Source organism: Sitodiplosis mosellana, unplaced genomic scaffold (assembly GCF_009176505.1).
Source record: "Sitodiplosis mosellana isolate CC-2019 unplaced genomic scaffold, AAFC_SMos_1.0 Smas_scaffold_6226, whole genome shotgun sequence".
NCBI classification, from domain to species: domain Eukaryota; kingdom Metazoa; phylum Arthropoda; class Insecta; order Diptera; family Cecidomyiidae; genus Sitodiplosis; species Sitodiplosis mosellana.
Window position 1 is genome coordinate 17,088,081 of NW_022601467.1, and position 20,755 is coordinate 17,108,835.

At 37.9% G+C, this 20,755-nt stretch overlaps 1 protein-coding gene across 50 annotated transcripts in view; it reads left to right on the forward strand.

The window, feature by feature from the left end:
- The window catches only part of LOC129577767 (serine-rich adhesin for platelets), a 116,874-nt gene that overhangs the window by 45,647 nt on the left and 50,472 nt on the right, over positions 1 to 20,755 (forward strand). For 9 of the 50 annotated variants that reach the window (XM_055465289.1, XM_055465321.1, XM_055465306.1 and 6 more), the window contains exon 4: positions 6,840 to 7,698. The exons of 27 other annotated variants lie outside the window; for them this stretch is intronic. The gene's annotated coding sequence lies outside the window, so the exon portion shown is untranslated. Of the gene's footprint in view, positions 1 to 4,299; positions 4,556 to 4,594; positions 4,937 to 5,282; positions 5,623 to 6,839; positions 7,699 to 20,755 lie in introns of those variants that run through there. 14 more of the 50 variants (XM_055465337.1, XM_055465292.1, XM_055465316.1 and 11 more) reach the window with 9 other exon arrangements.

The window sequence follows — 20,755 nt, forward strand, 5'->3', positions numbered from 1 at the left end:
ATTTATTTTGTAAGTGCTCATCACAATTGTGTCTAACCCCAGTACACACACACACACACACGCTCGTATTCCAAATGTGTTTAGGTAACAATTCAAAGAACCCAAACTCTTTTCACACAAAACAACAAGCGGAAAGTTTCTTTTGCCTCTTGTCCGTATTTTAGCATCTCTTTGATCATTTAAATCAATTAAATAGTTTCCGTTCTGTTCCATTTACGAATTCAGCATTGGAACGATTCTAGTTTTAATTACATTAACTTTTCACTCATAATTCACCAACTGATTCACGTATTCAACCAGCAGTATGATAGAATATTCCAGACGGCAAGACGGTTTACTCACTCCAATATCAAACCCGTATTGTTAACGTCGAGTATTTCGGATGAAAGATACACTGCACAACGCAGCAAAATTCGTCCAAAATAAGCAAATACACGTTGATTACGAATCTATTTTGTCGAATTGTCGAAATCGCAAGCGTTTACTTCATTCACAGTACGGAAAATTTCGCATGAACGGTTCGGTAAGTGAAGAGTTTTTTCATGTGAAAAACAATAAAAAAAAACGAGAGAAAAGAAAATAACAACAACGAAAATGTTATGGTGCAAATATCATTCAATCAAAGTGGAAATGAAATTTAACGGAGAGCATAAAAGAAAACCTTGACGATGTATATATTTTAAGTCCTTTGAATTAATTGAGCATAAATGATGTGTTATATATAACCGGAAAATATGAATCAATGTCGTTGTTGTCGTCGTCGCCGTCGTTGATGCCATCGTCATAGCATGAAAATGGATATAAATGCCTGTGTTTGTATACTGAAATGCTCATGAAGATATTATCGCGCATTTGCGCAGAACAAAATTACGTCAAGTCTTTCTCACTGAGGGTGCCAAATCATGATGATTACTAATATCGACACGATAAGGGATATATTCTAATGAAGTAACCGAAGCTCGAAGGGAATAATTAAATCTCCGAATTGTTTGTTCGAATTCATGTTTAAATGGTCGACTTTTCAGCTTTTGTACGAGAGATGATTCCATTAAAATTAATAGCGATCAAAGAGTGAATGGAAGAGAGAGCCACAGAGAGAGAGAGAGAGAGAGATGAGAAAACGAGACGGTAATAAAAACGGAACTAACAAATTTCAGATTGAAAAGAAGAAAAGAATAGCGACACAATGGCACGGCTGATGGGCCGAAAAATCAACATGATTTTCGGGAAAAACATGGCACACAATAACAACCGTATTTTTGGTTGGGGCTATCAAAGCATCATCGTTCAAGTCAATGGCAAACGTAAAATCGAACCGAACCCAAAAAAAAAAGAAAGAACGGAACGATGAAACGTTTCAAACGATAGAGACGCAAACATACATACATAGATCGAGTGTATGAAGCACAGTGGTTATATGGTGATGGCAAACATTGCCATTGCCCCGTGTGCACGTAAAACGACCGAATATAATACTTGGATATTAACTTGCACAGGGAACATTGAATATCATCCGCGTAAATACGTGTATGATAGCAATCATGCAAACTCTTCGAGAGGGAGAGAGTGAGACAGAGATACACACAGGGTGACGCTTCGGTTTCATGCTTATATTTGCACGTCAATCTGTGCGCCTCCGAACTGTTTCCATTCACTCGTAATGCTCTCGAATAGTGTGTATACGCTCTCAGTGTGGATTACTGTCTCATTCCCGCTCATATGCCATTGTGTACGTGCGTTGCGGGGCTCCGGTATGTAGTGAACCAAACAAATGGCAAAGTAAGCAAGCAAATTGTGAAACGATTTTCATAAAACTTAAATTTCCATCATCAAATCTATTGACTAGATCGAGAGGAGAGTATGTGAAAAAATGCTAATATATTTTGAAAGAGGAGAGTATGTTTACTGTTGATTCTATTTGCGTTAAAAGGAAGTATGTTGGCATCCCGTCTAGCCTCCGCGGTTTTTCACGGTTTCCGCGGAACTGATAAGAGATAACAACTTGGTGTCTTCAACAAAGTTGTAGTACTCGAGGTCTTCTACAACATCTATCTCTTATCTCTTATCAGTTGCGCGCAAATCGCGCACATAAAAAAGCAAATTTTATATAGAACTTTTTTTTTCTTATCATTTTTCGCACTTTTCGCAGAACTGATAAGAGATAAGAGATATTTGACTTCAGCAATGTTATAGAAGACCTCGAGTGCTACAACTTTGCCGAAGACACCAAGTTGTTATCTCTTATCAGTTCCGCGGAAACCGTGGAAAACCGCGAGGACCCGCCAAAAATGAACATACTCGCCTTTAACCATTTTTGAGTCGAAAGAAACTTACTCTTCTCTTTCATAACAAAGTCAGATGAACTTACTCTCCTCTCGATCTAGTCAATAGAAATGTGGATCGTCTTTCCCACTTTTGGTCCACACAGCTATTGTGTGTACGATGGACCATCGTCATACTTATATGCTGTGTACGGTGTGGTGTGTGTGTGTGTGTGTGCATTTTCTTTTTGTTCTGTTCTGTTCTTTTTGGTTCCCGTATTACCAAACTATTCCACTCGACGCTGGCATAAGCAGATTGATTCACACGACCAGCTCCAATCGAATAACAGTGCCACTCGCATCAGATATCTAATATTCAACATGAATTGAACTATGAACGTGGACTGCCGTCTTCATCATCGCCACCGTTGCTGCCATCGCGCTGCCGTAAAAGTGCTTGAGCATAAAGCATTTTACACGATTCGATTCTCGAGCGCTAAGGGCATGGATAGATTTGTTCGGAGAATTTCTACAATCTTCGTCTTTGGATATTTACGACTTGAGCATCTCTATTGAGATGAGAAGACTGCACAAGCACTTGGCTCCCTAATAAGTCAATTTCAAACTAAACGATCACTTAACGATTTTTAATTTTCCATTTTTGACCCAACCATATTTTGTGCCATTGCCATTTGCCATTGGGTTTCGAACGACGAGCAAAATAGTCGAAAATCAATTTCGGAGCTGTGTGCATGCGTTTCAATGGTTTGTAGTTGGCTCATTGGGCAATTTTCATACTGCATGGATGGTTGGATGATTGTGTATCGTTGAGTTTGTTTCGGGGAACGAAAGGGACGGGGAGAGAGCGACTAAAAAAACTCCAAGGGATTGCTCATAAAACACGACTTTCATATTCATCAAAAGACATTTTCTCGCTTTTCACGAGTCACCAACGGCATACAAATCTTTACACACAGCCATAGCATAAAATGGAAAATAAAGCCAGAATAAAAGAGACTTCAGTTGCTTTTTTTTCTTCTCTCCACTCTCTTTATACGCTCTCTTCTCTTGCCGTCGTCGCATCTTTGGATCTACTTCATTTTCGGTGCTATGCTTTGCCACGCTATGCTTATGTGTGTATACCGTACCGCACTCATTTCACACACAGAGCATAGAACGAATATTCTCATACGAGAGCAGCAGCAGCAGCAGCAGCAGCGGCGGCAACGCTACATGAACACACAACGAGAAGCATAACAACAACAACAACAACAACAGTCAAATCAACGAACACTCTGTGTTTTTTATGTGTGCTCTTTTTTTTCCATGGAATATCCAAATGGCAATATAAGCAGCAACCGAATAGCAACAACAAATCCAACACAAGCAGCCACGGTACGAATAAAGCAAGCGAATCGAGTCGTGTGTATGTGCGTTGCGTTCGTTTCGTCTCTGTCTTTAGTACGTGCGGCACGGCAGCAGTGGCAGCAGCGGCAACAGCTACAGCAGTGTATGTTTGGTACTGCTGTTTATACGTACACACTCGATGATATTTTACTCTGTCGCACATCCGGCAAATGGATATCTGTCCGTGTGCTGCCGTCGTTTATTTGTCTCGCTTCATTATTTGTTTGGCTGTTACAACATTACGCACTGCTCATACCTGAAACTTACAGCGCTATCGTATGGCTAGTCTTTATCGCCACGGTTCACTATGCATCATTGGTCATTTTCGACGTTTTTCAAAAATTTCCAAAACAATCCAATGAATTTGATACAATTCAAATGGAATTCACATATTGACAAACAAATTGCTCGATTTTCAAACGCTCAAAACATAGTTGAACACATTGCGCGACCATACCCTGTCAATGCTACCGATGGGCTAAAGATTTTCGGTCGGAAAACGCTGTAAATGTTCAGTACGACAAGAACAGAGCAGCACACAGCACCGAACGCAACGCATGCACAACACATTCGTTTCGGCCGGAGAGTGTGTTCGTCGCTTGTGAATGAGAAAGAGAAACGGCTATAATTCGAATCGTGTCACCCGAGTTCACCGGTCCGATTGATGCCGAACGTGTACACCAAACAGTATGTACGACGAAACCGTACCGTCGCGTCGTTTTTCATCAAAAATAAAAAAATTTGTTGTTTAGTATGGTGATTTCTGTATGAGAAACATTCAAAAGAAATGTGAGAATTTCTTGTTGTATTTTTGCTTGAATTTTTTTTTTCTGTTGGTGTGATTGGGATACAGTGATTTTCAAAACTGTATGTGCAACAAAGCTAAAGTGTGTAAATTTTGTGTTGGACACGAATGATTTTTCTGTTTTTTTTTCATTTTCAAAAAGAAACGAATGATTTAGTTTTCGTTTTATTTATGTAAACTGAATCAAATGTGTACGGAACAGAGGGGAAAAAGTGAAGTGTAGAGCAACAGAGAGCGAAAAAAAACCACTCACATACATTCTAGTCATAGTCGAAGCAAAAGAACCACATTCGATGAGAAAACAAGCAAAATGCATCAAACGATACCGAGAGAGGTGCTTTGAATGAAATGAAATGAAGTGCATAATTGGAATTCGGAAGCGAATGTTTTCGTTGTTGTTTTTTTCCTCGGTGTAAACTAAAACCGAATCAAACAACAATTTTTTTTTTTGTCGAAAGAAATGGTGAATATTTATATTTATACAGAGTTTCGTGATGAATTCAAATGATTTTAACCCGGATAATGATCGAGAACTGACGTTTTCTACACACTCATTAATTCTCGCTGCCAGTGCTGGTGATATTAATTAGTCGCCTATTATTATTGTGAGCGTAACAGCTCCCATCAAAATAATATATACGTATATACATATATGCTGTAATATATAATATAAAGTAAACATTGGATGGCAGCGTTTCAGTGTAGCAAATAATGTAACATAATTTTTTTTAGTGAGGTTTTGTTTCAATTCATTCATCGAGGAAACAAAGAAGAGAAAAAAAAAAGAATACGATGAAAGAAAAAAAATTTAAATGGAAATCATACGGAATTAGATGAATATATGAGAAAGAGAGCGAGCATTATGTTTCTGATCGTTAATTGATTAATTCGAAGTAAAAAAAAGCGGAGCTGCGAACGCGCGGAATGAATGAAGCGATATGTGAACATATATATCTGTATGAAAGAAACGAATGAAAGAAAGAACGAAAGGAAAAAAAACAACGCATACACACGGACCGAGAGCGAGAGAAGAATCTGTTGTTTCAGCAGAGATTCGCTTAAATGGAAAGATTTATTATCCAAAGCCAAATCGAAAGGACTTTAACAAGGAGCATCAGCAACAACAACGACACCACAGAAAGCGAATCAGTATAGTGTTTTGTGTATAGTCTCTCTTTTGCCTGTTTCATATTGTTTGTTTTATATACGGAGCTCCTTTAACACCTCTTCTCTTCTTCTTCTTCTTCTTCTTCTTCTTCTTCTTCTTCTGCTTGGTGTGTGTGTGTGTGTGTTTTTTTTCCTCTTTTATTCTGGTTGCGTTCTCAAAGCCTGCCATCCGTTTCATCGTTGTCGCAATCGTTGTCGTTGCTGCTGCTGCTGCTGCTGCTGCTTCTTTCCTTCAATTCTCGTTCTTTCGTTACTTCAATCATCACTTCACTCTCTGTATGTGGATGGGATGTAGAAAATGTTGTATTTTTGTGTGATTTTGCCCGTTTCTCCATTACATAAAACCGTAGTAAATGCTAGAATCTTTCTCGCATTCAGCAAAGGCAACAGCAACAACAATAAACGCGACGTGTTCTTCTCTCTCCCTTCTTTCAATGTTCTCTCATTGCTCGTAATGGTGTAGCACATTGAACGTGTATCTCTCACTCGTATCCATGGTGTATAGTCAGAACCAAAGCCAAAAGCAAGACGGTCACGTCGTTGTTGTGTGCGTTTTATGCTCACACACATACAGCATACAGGCGCGCATTCATCGTCAGGCACACGTTCATCGTGTGTCGCATACAGGCGAAGAGAGCGCAAGTAACTGTCGTTGTGTGTGTGTGTATTTTGTTTGTATGCGTGTATGAGAGTGTTCTTCTTAAAATCCCTTTTTCGTTTTCCTTTTTGAGTGTACTAAGCGGTCAAAAAGGGATTTTCCATTTTGCTTCATTTCTCAAGCGAATCCGAAACCATCACACTTTTTCACTTCACATCTCTCTTGCTATCTCCCTGCTGTGTGTGTGTTTTTTTTTTAAATTTATTTTCGGTGGGCTTGAATTACGATTTACAGCAAATTTACCTAAACGATTAAAACAAACGCTGAATGGAATAAGACCTAATCATTTTTCGTAGAATTGGTTACTTGAATAGCAAATGTACAAATCAACTTATTTAAAGAGCAATTTTTTCCCTCTCTTCGCTTCTCACTCTCTCTCTCTCTATGTGCATACGCATTACTTGTTATGACAAATGGAATATCACAGCACAGCGAAACGAAGTAGATGTGGAAAAGAAGAAGAAGAAGAAGCAAAAGAAATGAAATAACGAGCGAGAGGAAGAGAGCCAGATGCTTATTTATTTTTGTTCATTAATTACAGTGCAAGTGCTTAATACCTTTCATACAAGCTGAACAAAAGAAAACAAAACAACAAAAAGCTGCAGGACAACGGAGAGAGAAAACTTTTACTCAGTGTGTTTGTTCAGAAAATTAATTAAAGTGAATAATTTAATGGCCATTTAAAACTGGAGACACACAAGTGACCAGCCACATTTTATATATAGTTTATTCAACGCCTTTTGGATTACTAACGAATTAAAAAAAATAATAATATCGAAAGCGGAATACAGAAAAGAAGAAGCGAAAAAGAAGAAGAAGAAGAAGAAGTGTTGTTATTTGGAAACGAAAATTTGTTACGTAGAAATCAACATGAAATAGTTTTGAACAGTGGAAACATGAATAAAAAATAGAATGGGCCATTGCAATGGTTGCATGGTAGAATGAGAGAAAAACCACCGATTTGTAGATTTGTTTTTGTTTTTCCATTAATAATCAATTGGATTAACTGAGGATTATATGCAAAAGCCAGCGTAACCACCAGCATCATCATCATCATAGTTCATCTGGCATACATATCGTGTGCATATATATGCAACCAAATCAAAACTATTATTATTCTATCGCATCGTCAATGCATGTTATTTTAACCAAAAAAACTGAATAAAACGATCGGATCAAAGGGACAAAACCATTCCGACGCAACCAAACCGAACCGAACCGAACAAAATCCAAAACAAGAATAAAAAAAATACATGACTGAGATAAACATATATATGTACATTGAACAGTGTAAAATTCAAACTATTATTTGGGATTACTACTTGTGAATATTCATAAACACACAGCGAACGCGGAGAAATATTCTAGTTCCCGACTTTATTCATCTTCATATTTATATTGTAAGTATTTTTATTTCCTCTATACATGTATCTATGCATATTTTGTATGCCTTTTTGGTTAAGCTATTTTCACACTATCCATTTTCCCAAGTCGATTTTATATCTTCATTGTGGCCCGCACACTTGACTGACGCGAGCGCTTCGCGTTTGCCCAAGTGCAGAGCGCCGAGCTGAATGAGATGTGTACTGGGAACTGGAGGAATGAAGAGAAAAAAAAACCAACTATAGATAGATAGATAGATAGATAGACAGACAGACAAAAATCAACTTATGAACATACTTCACTGGACAGATTATTTGAATGAATGTCTGCAAATAGCAAGTTGACTTGCACACACGTTTCGCTCCAGTATATTTTTACAACTGAAATGATACCACTGGAATTGACTATAGATTAGATTTTATATGTGCGGCAATGAAGATGATGATGATGGCAATGGCAAAGCTCGAATTGCATGTGCCGTTTTGCACCAAGTGATTCTTGTACTCTTTTGTGCGGTGTCTATTACTGCCATCGGTGGTTCTTTTTTCCATGCATTTCTTTTGTGTTTGCCTTTCCATCTTTCGTTTTATGTTGTCTCTTCTTCTGGCATTCTTTCTTCCCTCAATTCAATGCGTCGCATTCTAGTTTTTTTTTCGTTTCGTTTCGTTCTCGTCTCATTCTCATTTCTTTTTAATATCGATCTTTTTATGCTATCGATAAAATTGTAAATTAAAAGAATCTCAGCTGCACAATTTCAAAACAGAAATAAAAACAACGAAGCAACACAACACGAGCGATCGCAATTATCCATTGGATCAATCTTAATTTAATAATGTGTGAAACAACACCAAACCAAATCATGATAATTAGTGTGACCTAATTGCAGCAAATATTCTCTATGCTTGGCCATGCACTGCTGCTGATGCTCATGCTGCTGCTGTTGCGGCTATTCGTTTTAATGCGATTTGTTAATGTCATGGATGTCAGTGCGCGCGCGGGGCCATTCGTAAACAAATTGCCCCCAAAAAAAATATATATATATACACACACACACACACAAACAGAGAGAGAGAGAGAGAGAGAGAGAGAGAGAGAATATGGGCTAACGTAAGCGAAACAGAAAAACGATTTAGCATAAGATAATCACATTGAATTATCTCACAGCATAATCAATGTTGATGATGATGACGATGGCGAGATATATATATGAACAGTAGCCAAAAAGTAAAATAACGTTCAAAAAAGCAATTGAAATACTAGAAAATGGTCTTAACGCGCTCCATTTCGTTCGACAAAAGAAATTTTCATTCATGGGCAGCGTTTCTCTCTCGCGCTCTCTCTCTCTCTCTCTTGGTGATGATGGCAAACAGGGAACCAAGCACTATCAGCCACACTCTTTGTGTTTTACTCGCAAACAGACTCAGTGTTGTGCGTATGGATGAGAATGGCTTCGGTTTGGCTTGTTGATGATGTTATTTGGCGATACAATTTGCAAGACACTATTACAATGACTATGCGGATCTCCTCGAAATAGCATGGAAATGAATGTTTTCACTGAATTGGAAAAACAGATCCATCCACGGCATTTTTCTTTCTTTCTTTCTTTCTGTTTCGTTTGTTTTGACTCCGAAACTTTTGGGGCGAATTAATGGAAAGATTTTTGTGTGTGCGTACTTTTATTCGAATGGAAAAAAAGAGAGACAGACAACAGAAATGAGTGGATTTGGAGTTTTTAATAAATGACACTTTGAATAGCGGGCTTTTTTTCATTCGGTGTCACGTCATTCATTCCGTGCTCTTTATAGAAGAAAGTTTGTGGTTTTATTGAACTTCATTAAAGTGAAAAGTGCATTCATTTAGCATCAGTTCGGATTCGAATAATCCCATTCCAAAAAAATCGAGCTCTGTTTATCTACAACAGACAGAGTCATTCATTTCATCTATTGTTTTCTTAGCCTTTTATCTGTTGCACGTGTGCTTTGCATATTTGTCGGTCCTGTTTTTTTTTTCTCGTCTTGTCGTCGTATTTGTATTTTGCCTTGTATTTAGAAATTAATGTTGAAAGCCGAACGATTGAAAGACGGCAAAGCACATCGAAGAATTGATCGGAAAACAAACAAAAGAGCGGAACAAATAGAACCTTGACATTGCCTTTATTCGATGGTCAAAAGAAAATGTTAACGGCTAACATCATTTGTACGCCTCTGTAAAAACTGAATTGGTTTTCCGTTTTATTCTTTCGACCAAACTTTCTCCATTCCCTTTTGCCGTCCTTTTTCGTTGTTTTCCCTGTGGAAACAGTGCAGAAAGGTTCTCTGTCGCTTTCTTTCGAACAAACAAACGAATGCCATACGATAAAATTTCAAAATTCTTGTCTAAATTGTTTTATTACGGTCTGCAAGTGTTTGCTTTTCCATTTCTTGCTTGCTTGTTCATTCCGTTCTCTTCCATTTTCTTTGGATTCGGTTTAAATGTGCTCTCCGGTTGCAAACATTGATCTGAATTCATCACGAAATAATCCAGAAAATATTGTATGCGTAAACATTAAAACGGAGGAGAAAAAGAGTGAGGAATAACCAAAAGAAATAGTCGTTAATTAATTGTCCGCAGTGACACACACACACACAGACACACCAAGACACATACGCATCGACACACGCATACGCACGTACTCACGCTCGAACGCGACTTGAGACTCTTAGCGGATAAAAATAATAAATTACTAGAAGCATTGATGAAAGCTGGGGATTTAAAATGGAAGTTGACCCGAGTCAAAGTAAACACGTCACCGAACGAGAGTACGATATCGCACAAGATGTATACGCGTATAAATCATAAATTCAACGCGTTTCTCTCTCTCTCTCTCTCTCTCTCTCATGTGCTCGTTCTTTCAATTTTTATTTCTTCTGCTCATTTTTTTTTGCTTGAGCGCGCGCGCGATCTTTGTTCACGTTTAGCGCGGTTTCAGTTCGTGTTTTGTTTGACTTACGCTTATCATGGTCATATGATCGCTGTTGTTGAAGTGTTTCGGCATAATTTTTTTTTTTGGCTATCCGATTTTTTCATTTGATTCACACACTAACGCACACACAACCGCAAAAACAATCACTCTTACACACACACTCCAATCCAATCCGTCTCAATTATACGCTTCATTCGCTGTGATTGTTATTGACGCCATAATTCTTCATTCAAATACTATTCTGTTTCACAAACTCGCTCGCTCGTTTCGTCCGTTTCTATTCACACACTAGGTCTCTTTCGCTCTGACGCATTTAAGCTTATACATCGTTGAGGTTCGTTGTATCCGTGCGCGCGCATTTTGTTTGATTATCTGAATATCGGAGCGTGGAATGTCATTTAAATGAAAAATTGAAATTGAATAGTGCGAAGGCAACGGCGGGATGTGTTCGGAAACATTTAATTCACACTCAGTCCAGGGAGTTCAAATATAGTGGTGCCATTGCCGCTGTTGCTGTTGTTTTTGTTGTTTCGGCTGCTCACTCTGTTCCTCGTCTTACGTACATCTTTCTGTATTCATTCTTCACCGCTTTTTCGGCATTATCAGTTGTACAAGGCGTATTATTCATTTGCTGTTTAGTGTTTTTCATGTGTACAAACATATTTCTCTTTGTTTCTACATTTTGGTATTCGATTCGTCTGCTATTGCTCTTCTTCTTCCCATTGTTGTTGTTGTTAGTGGTTTGTGTTTTTTTGTTTGTTATTTTGTGTGTACGTTTCGTCTCTGCTTATTTTTGTTGTTGTTGTTTGAGCAAATATTAAATGATCCGGTGCGTTTTCACACATCTAAACAATAGATTGTATTAATGATATGGTGTTAAATCCATTCGTTTGTTCAGCTTGAGTTAATTGTACGCAAGCTCCATATACAATGGATTGAATCAAAGAAGCGGTCGGCAATTTAATCCATGCAAATTGCGATCAAATAGCGTAACGTGAATCAAGCCAAAATGAATAAATGCCATTCGGTGTGGAGAAGAAGAATGAATACGAGATTTAAAAAAAAAAGCGAGCGCCGTGCGCGCACGCTCGAAAACACATACCGATTTTTTTTTAATAAAATCACTTTTTTTCACTGGAATAAAAGATGAATCGCAGAGTCAGCATGATATCTTTGGTGTCGGTTTCATGTCGATTGAATCGAATTTTCAATTTGCATCGAATCATAAACTTTTATCCAAAATCTATCCAACCAAACGAACGAACGAACGAACGATGGAAAAGAAAAACGCTATACTAGTGAGAATGAAGGAAAAAGCGTAGAAGAAGAAGAGCGGACGCAGAATGGAATGTTGGTGCTGTGCCAGCCACTCATTTTCCAATGTGGAAAAGAAGGAAATGCCAAAACAAAAACCAAATGCGGACAAAATGTCTCGTTGATTCGCTTGTGAAATTGCTCAATTATATGTCACACACACACACACACGATCCGCCTGTCGTTCGCTCTCTCATACTGTGAGAGCCATTCGCCATATTATTACCGTAATGTCGCATTTCATCCATAACAAAATCGGTGCTAATCGAAAATGGAACTCCAAATCATCGCAGATAAATATCGAAGCGTATTCATATAATTGGGATAAATATTCGACACAGAGTGATGCTCGAGTGCGTTGCGTGCGCTTCGGCCATTCAATCGTCAATATGTCTGTTATTAAAACGAGTGATTCAATAATAGATTATCCAAAATGTTGAAATAGTTAATTTTGACTTGAGATTGATTATCGTACGTGCTGTAGTAGCAGCAGCAGCAGCAACAGCAGTGCCGACACAAATGTGAGCCGTATCGTAAACACTCCCAATTGTAACACAGTCCAAATTGTAAACTATTTGGAAAAAAATACGATTTTAACTTCGATACGAATTTTGAATGTGGCACATTATACATATATTCGGAAAAAGCACGAAAAAATCAGCCTATGCAGAATAATAATCAAACACAAAAAATTATTTTGTCTAAATTCATTTATCCATTTTGAAAACAGCATCTAAATTTTCCCCGTTTTTGATAGGAAAAGTTGAACTATGTTATAGTATTATGCTTCCGAAATCATTGTTGTTTTCAGCAAATACTGTACAAAGTATTCAATGTTTTCATGCATTTTTACTGTGAAATGTTTCTAAAATGTAATGCATTACTCTTTTTTTTGCAATATATTTCGACAAAATATTTTTTTTAGATGAATTTCATGATGTATTAATTTTAACTTATTCTTTCCGAATGATAACATACAAAGCTGCTGTCAAACCGAACTTTGATTGAAAGTTCTATGGTTATGTTAGTGTTGATCGATGTGACAGTTCGCAATGTGCCGATCTTTTAGTGTGTTGAAATAAATTATAGTGTAAATATTTTTGTTCGCAAAAATAAGTTAAAACAATAAATATTTTTGAAAAATATCTAAAAGCAATCCAAAATTGAAATTATTATCAAATTTGGAAACAATAACGTGAAAGGCTAACGGACTTGCACGTGTTCAAATTTTGACGTTTCACAAAGTTTCATCATAAGTTTTTGAGTTCTATGTTACAATTTGGAGTTTACAATTTGGATAGTTCAATTTCCCATTTGGGGATTTAGTGTATTTTTTCGATTGGAGTAAAAAATAAACTATTAAATGATTTTTTTTATTAATCAAGCGATACATCAAATAAAAGCCAAATAGATTCTCTTTTGAATATATATAAACATGTTGAGAATTTATGAAGTAATTTTGTGAAAATCGACGTGCAAAGTGGATGATCAATAGTTTACGTTACAATTTGGAGTGTTTACGATACACACAACAACATTGATGATGACGACGATGCTGATGCTGATGCTGATGCTGATGTCGATGATGCTGAAACCAAAATCATTGACGCATTTGAGCATCGATATGCTCGTTTCACCCGATGATTCTATCGTTTTTTTTTCTGCTGTCCTTTGCATGTCTATACATCTTTATATTCAAATGGTAAAATATATAGAAAATATCGATATATTTGTGAGAGCGGCATGAAGCGTGCAATGTTCAGGCCTCACGATTCATATCATTTTTATTCATTTTGGTTTTCGTACTATATGGAAATTGGGGTATTCTAATAAAAAGCCAGTGAGAAGACACAAGAGATAGAGAGAGAGAAAGAAAGAGAGAGAGAGAGAGAGATCGAGGGATGAAGAGATCGAATTAAATTCTGGCACTTGAACGATGTTCTTTTGTGTATTTCGATGAGGGATTTTTGGGTTCGCAAATATTATGTAGTCGAATGCTCAACAGCCGAATATTTGTGCACACACAATAAATTACTCAAGAGATGGAAAACTTCATTGAGATTGCCGCCGGAACGATGATGCTAACTGGTTGGTTGGTTGCTTGGCTGGCTGGCTGGCTGAATGATGCTAAATATGAGTTTTTGCGTATGTGCCTGTGCGTGCATGTGTTGTTTGCTCATAGCCCATAGTATGTTGTTTCGCATGAAACATGATTCATTACAAACATGGATATGAGTTAGAGGGAGAGAGCCACTCTCTCCAAACGATTTATTAATTTCTGAATGTGGAAAATTGGGATAGATGATGATTTAACAATAAACATATAACAAGAGCAGCAACAACAACAACACCACCACCACCATGCTCGTGCCTTACGCACTTGAGCTTCAACATATAGCGACCGAAATGTTGATTTTAATGTAGTGTATTTGCTGAATTGAAGCGTCCTCCCCGAAAAACCTTGGAATGCCTTTTGCGGCAAGTAATAGTATGTAAATGGAATAATACGATCAAATCTCGAAAGAAAAACAAAACTAAATCACTATAACAACCATTATAGTGATCTGATTCGAATGGCGAATAGATACGGCTATCGATGCAATATCGATTGTCGCAAAATCGCTTCGACCTTTTGTTCATACGGGTCACATATAGGCGCTATGTGAATGCGAGTGTGGAGCTGAGGCGAGAGATTAAGTCAAAGGCATAGGAAGATTCTTAAGCGAATACCAATGTGAATGCAAATCTGACATTAGATATTATATGATTGTGTAGCATTGGCCCACAACAGAGATGGCTCGACGGAGAGGGTTGTTTCACTTAGAATTCCACTTTCGTTGTGTGTTCATATAATATTAATGGCCATCACGGTAACGCTACTCTGTCACAGCCACATTCTGCATCATGCTTACAGCAATACCATGAGATTGCTAAATGATTATGATTAGATATTTGAACTACTCCAAACAAGTTCCAAGTGTGGTGATTAATTTATGACTTATGATAAATTTCTGTTGCTCTTGCTCTTGTTGCTTCATGTATGTGTGCGTGTGCGTGTGTATCCTTGTGCACTAGCAATTTTCACAAATTACCCGAAATCCGGCTAATGAAAGCGTACTTTAAAATTAGTTTGAATAATATGAAGTTAAAAGCATATGCGTTGCAAGCCGAACGAGAAGGAGAGAGAGAGAGAGTGAGAGTAAATTGTCTTGGACAGACCGAAAGCATCACCATCACTATCAACATCATGGTGCCGTCGTTGTTCGTTCATTCGTTCGTTCGTTCGTACGGTCGCTCACATATTAAATCATATCATATCATGTCATGTATTAAAACCGTCCTGTATGGAATGGAATCCGACACAAAATGGGAGCGAGTGCGCGCACTGCTGCTACTGCTGCTTCATCACAAGAATAACAAAAACTGATTGTTTTTTAAACCCCAACTTTACACGCACTCATTCTATACTTGTAAAACGTTATTAGTTTGAGTCATGCCGCAGCAAATGCGTTTTTCGCTTTCGCTTTATCCATCATGGTTTTATGCTCAAAATACTTAAATTCCGTGTTTATGTAATAAAACGCACCATTCCATTATGTTATTATTATATAACAACAGCGTTCATACGTTCACAAGCGAATTCGAGTACGGTTGTTAGTACTTTATGTTATTGTTTCCAATGGGACAAGTTCTCGGATGCATGTAGCCGTCGTCGTCGTCGTTGTCGTTTTCGTCGTCGTCAGTCGCCATTCGTCGTTGCTGCTGTTGCTGCTGCTGTTGTCGCTATATCGTTGTCGTCATTGTCGTAGTCATCATTGTACTCATATCGATTTTATGTGACATTACATTCGGGGGGATTCGTATATTTCATGACGAAACGCTTACACTTTATCACTCGAATAAAACGAGATTAAAATTGATAAAATGGATTGCATGGAAGGCAATCATCCACCCGAACTGTACATAATAATAATAACGCAATTACTTAACATTATGTTCGAGACCGAATCACAATTTATTTGCACATGGCCATTGAGTTAGCAGAGCCATTGTCGATATTGAAATCCGATTTGAAGCCCGGTGTTTATGGTCGCTCATTCATAATCACCGTTTGCTGCCTTGTTGTTGTTGTTGTTGTCATTTTCTCTCTCTCTCTCTCATTTTTTTTATTCTCCTCTTTTTGGTCGGTTTTTAGCATTTGAGAACTCCATTTTCAATTTCGAATGCACGAATGACAACACACGAAATACATCCACATAAACAACATATACAAATAAACAATGCCATCGAAGCTCCAATCAAATCGTGTGGAGTGTTACGCGATTGAATATAAGCGCATTTGGACAAAAGCATAAATGGTTCAAAATTATATATACAATAAAACCGATTGTTTATATTTCGCCTTCAAAGTCAAATGGATATTAACGTTCTCATTTCACACTTGTTAAATAGTCAATAATTAAATGTCAGTGCCATTCTAACTTCCGCGTGTAGCTTTTGCCTCTGAGCACTTTTTCCCATCGCAACCACCACCAACATCATTATCAGACCAGACCAACTTTAGCTCTCTCTCTCTCTCCCTCGCTCTAATCCCCCAATGATTCTAATAAAATATCACACCATTTATTAAAGCCATCATCTACTGAAAAGTACACATTCATCGAAACAAAAACAGATATAATACAATTGGAAGCAATAAGCGCAGCGCATTTCACCAACTATTGAATATAATTTGGCCTCCGCTCTCCCGTGCCACTGAGAGCAGCCCACGCTTTCCATAATTCAAACAAAGTTGTTGTTGCGTGTGTTTTTTGTTGTTGTTGTTGTTTGGTTTGTTCCCAACTAATTTCCCCTTAATTTCGGTATTTCGTTTGTGCCATCCGAATCCGATCAAAATTCCATATTAAAGTTTGCACATTCTGCCATTAATAAATCATTGACAAATATTGTTTGTTGCTCATCGTGCATCTCCATCAAATTAACAGATGTGTATTTAAATGGATGCGCGCCGTTATGCTAGAGGGGGATAATGGTTGATGATGGAACGGGTGTTGTGTGCGTGTGTGTGTCTCGCATAAGGGTTCTCGCATTTGCCATTGAACAGTGCATTCAACGCATATGGATTTGAACGTAATTTATCCCAAAGTCCGCAGCAACAGACATGAAATTATTGTATTTAAATTGAGCCACACCACACCCCGGTTTGTGTGTGCGATTAGAGAAGACGACGAGCATTAAATGCGAGCAGGCGACTGAGTGCGCGCTCTCTATCTCTCTCTCTCTCTCATTTTGTACGCAAATCTTGCATTCACTGTCACCAATTAATAGCTCGACACAATCGACTCGAAATGTTGTACAACAAACAGCGAATGTTTGCGACTGATTGTCAAATGACACCAAAAACAATCCGTGAATCTTCAATTCAAGTCAAATGAAGATGAAAAATTCAGTTGTTCACCGCGCAAACAAAAGAGAATTGAACCAAGTCTCAAGTATTGGGGTTGTTTTCTTTCAGTGCGTGTGTGAGTGAGTGTCACAGCAGCGATCAGTAAATGGCAAATGATGGCACTGCTTTAAACAAACATTACATCATAAATGGAAGAGAGACTGTGTGTGTGTGTGTGCACGTCTGTGCTGGAAATGGTGTTTGGTTCATTAAAAACTTTGCGGAAAAGAATGAGCAAGGAATAATACGTTTAGAATTAATCTGCTGAAAAGACACTAAACCAATTGAACGAGAGAAAGAGGAAAGGAACGGAAAAAAGGGGGAAACAATGAAAGGAAGTGCACGCACACACACATTATATAGTAATAACAATAATGAATTCAACGAAGAAGAAAACTACGGCGACAAAAAACGCGAGAATGAAATGGTTAAAAAAAACCGTGTATCCAATGTGCAAACTTGCGCGCAATTCACTATATGGCCATATCCACACACGCACAGGCACAGTGAGCGCTTTTGGGTTGTGAAAATTATGCAAATGCTTTCGAAAATAATGGAAAAACTTTGTTGCATACAATTTATTATGCGCGAATTCCTTTCATCGCACACATATCACATTCCCCGCTTTTCTACATGACATCTCTTTTTTCCATTCTCACTTTTATATTCTCGCTCTCGCCCTGTGTTCTTACCGAGAACATCTCATATCGTTTCACGTCTTGAGCCTGGAAAAAGAATGCGTATGGATGTGAATGTTGTGCGCGTATAAGATTGTGTGTATGTGCTTGTATTATAATAAAAATCGCATATTTTTTTTCTTCATTTTAACTGCGCGCCGCGTTGCTGCTGCCGCTGCTCATTCGCTTGATTTCTTTTTGGCAACAAGAGCGAAAGGGAAAAAAAATGCACAGAATTCTCGCGTGAATGTGCTTGAACAGTGCCAAACATAAGTACAATGCGATATGTGAGCAGTTAAATGGATTTTAATCACATTATGTCTTGTTAGCGTGACTGAACTTTGCTCGTGAATTTGATTTTTTTTCTCCGATTTTTTGTTTGTTTGCTGCGATTTGATTCTCACTTTGAATTTCGTGTTCCCAAGAATTGTGCGCCAAACAAAGAAATCAATGAGAGAGAGAGAGAGAGAGAGAGAGAGAGAATCGAGCAGTGTGCACTGTGCAAGCAAAGAAACCAAAAACGAAAAGAAGAGAAAAAAAAACCAATTCAGTCCAATCGCTGCGATCGATGCGTTTATCGAGAATCGGTGAATGAAGGTCGCAGTCAGCAGAAAATGAGAAGTATTATGGTTAATATTTATTTTCGTACTTCAAACTTAATCAGGAATGTGTTCGATTTTACTTTTTGTGCGAATCGCCAACACGTACAAAAAAATACAATACACACATAAACGAAACAAGGCACGGACGTGATATGAGGTAAGAAAAGAGATAGAGAAAACAAAACGAACGACGAAATGACTACAAGGTGAACACGAAAATATGGATGTGACCATCAACGACACGAAATCGATGACGAAGACTTTGTGCTTTGGCGGCAACGGCGACAACAGCAGTGGCACCATTACCGCTGGTAACAATACCATACTTGTCCGACGAAGAAAACGAACACACACACAGAATGACATCTCACACAGAGTGCGAGGAAAGAGCGTGTGTCCGCTCGCACATTCGCTCGTTCTAACGAGATTCAATGAACCAAACACGTATCGTATCCATTCGTCTGAAATGCTCGAACCATTGTCGATTGTGTATGTGCTTCAAAACGGAAGCCCAAATCGACACAACACTCATTTCATTCTCAAAACTACATATTGATATGTTTTCAACTGAGTATAGTAGTTAATTGCGCACGATACACAAAATGGATACAAATGGAGAAGTGATGAAATAAAGTCGAGTGTTTGGCAAAAATGAACGATATGGAATGTGTCTTGCGTCTCGGTATGCATTGCATCGGCAGCAAGTGCAAGTGAATGTTCTACTTCCATTGACACACGATGATTCGATCGTTCGCCATCCAAATAAAAATCTTCATTTCAACTTAAAAACACAAACCGAAATATTTTCATTCCAAATTGAATAGAAAAATATAGAACCATTGAAATCATTAGAGTTGGAATGTGCGGTTCAAAGCATCGTTCGAATCAAATTTGAAGAAGAAAACCAAATGTATATAAGGATGAGAATGCTAGACGATTATCTCATTCTCAATGCAATCGAAATTAGATGGAACAAAGTTGAAAACGTTTTTGTTTTCTTCAACGCGGTATTGTATCGAGACCACATACAAACCAAGCGGATTATAAATATTCAATATCGGAATTCACGTATACGCTACATGCTAAGCTGTTTATTCTATATTCTTCTTTCCATTAGGATGGCGCATGATTGGTCCATGAAGTGGAGATGGTGTTTTTTTTCCTGTAGTCGTCGTTGTTGTTGTTGTTGTTGTTGTTGCTGCTGCTGCTGCTGCTGCTGTTATTCTCTCTTTTTCCCTACGTACAGTTCGGTTTTGTTGTTGAGTAGTTGGTGTACTACTCTCAACGATATCCAGTTCATTTTCAGTCGATTTCGTTAGAATATGCTGTATGCATGAAATATACTATAATATAGCTATGATTTCGACTAGAGAAAGAGAGAATCGCAGAGACAGAGAGATGTTGTGGAGCGCGCAAAATATTTTGTTTGCTAGGCAAAAGCATTCCATTTTCCATGTTCATTTCTCTACAAAAGTGTGTATTTCTTCGTTCGTTCGTTCGTTTGTTGGTTGATCGTTTTTCATGCCGCTCTTTGTGTGTTACAACTGAAAATTATAATATATGCCTTTTTAGCTGTGCGCTTTTATTTGCAAACCGATTGGGTTTTTTCCTCCACACACACACACACACACACACAAACACATACATGCACAGTAGTAGAGCAAAAGAAATGGGGGTTTTCGATTCAAAAGAGATCAGCCGATTGGATTTGGTGTGTGTAGAGTGTTGATGGCTGGTTTCGTGAATAATAAATAGTGAAAATCATTTTTTTCTTGTTGTTGCTGTTGTTGGTGTTTTTATTGTGTGCATACCACTCGGTTCAAAATGTGTTTCCGAGATTTTTCTTCGCATTGCCTTGCTCCACGACGAGGCCACACCATTTTAATATTAATATTCGTAGTCGGTTTTTTCTCTCTCTCTCTCCACAATGTGAAGTCCACAGTCGTCGTACAGGCATTCATCGACGTAAATATCCAAATCGACTGAACTATCGAGAGGAAAAAAGAACGACATGAGGCAACTATTTCTCTGTTATTTTATTTTAATCTTTTCTTTTGGTTAAATGTATTCCTG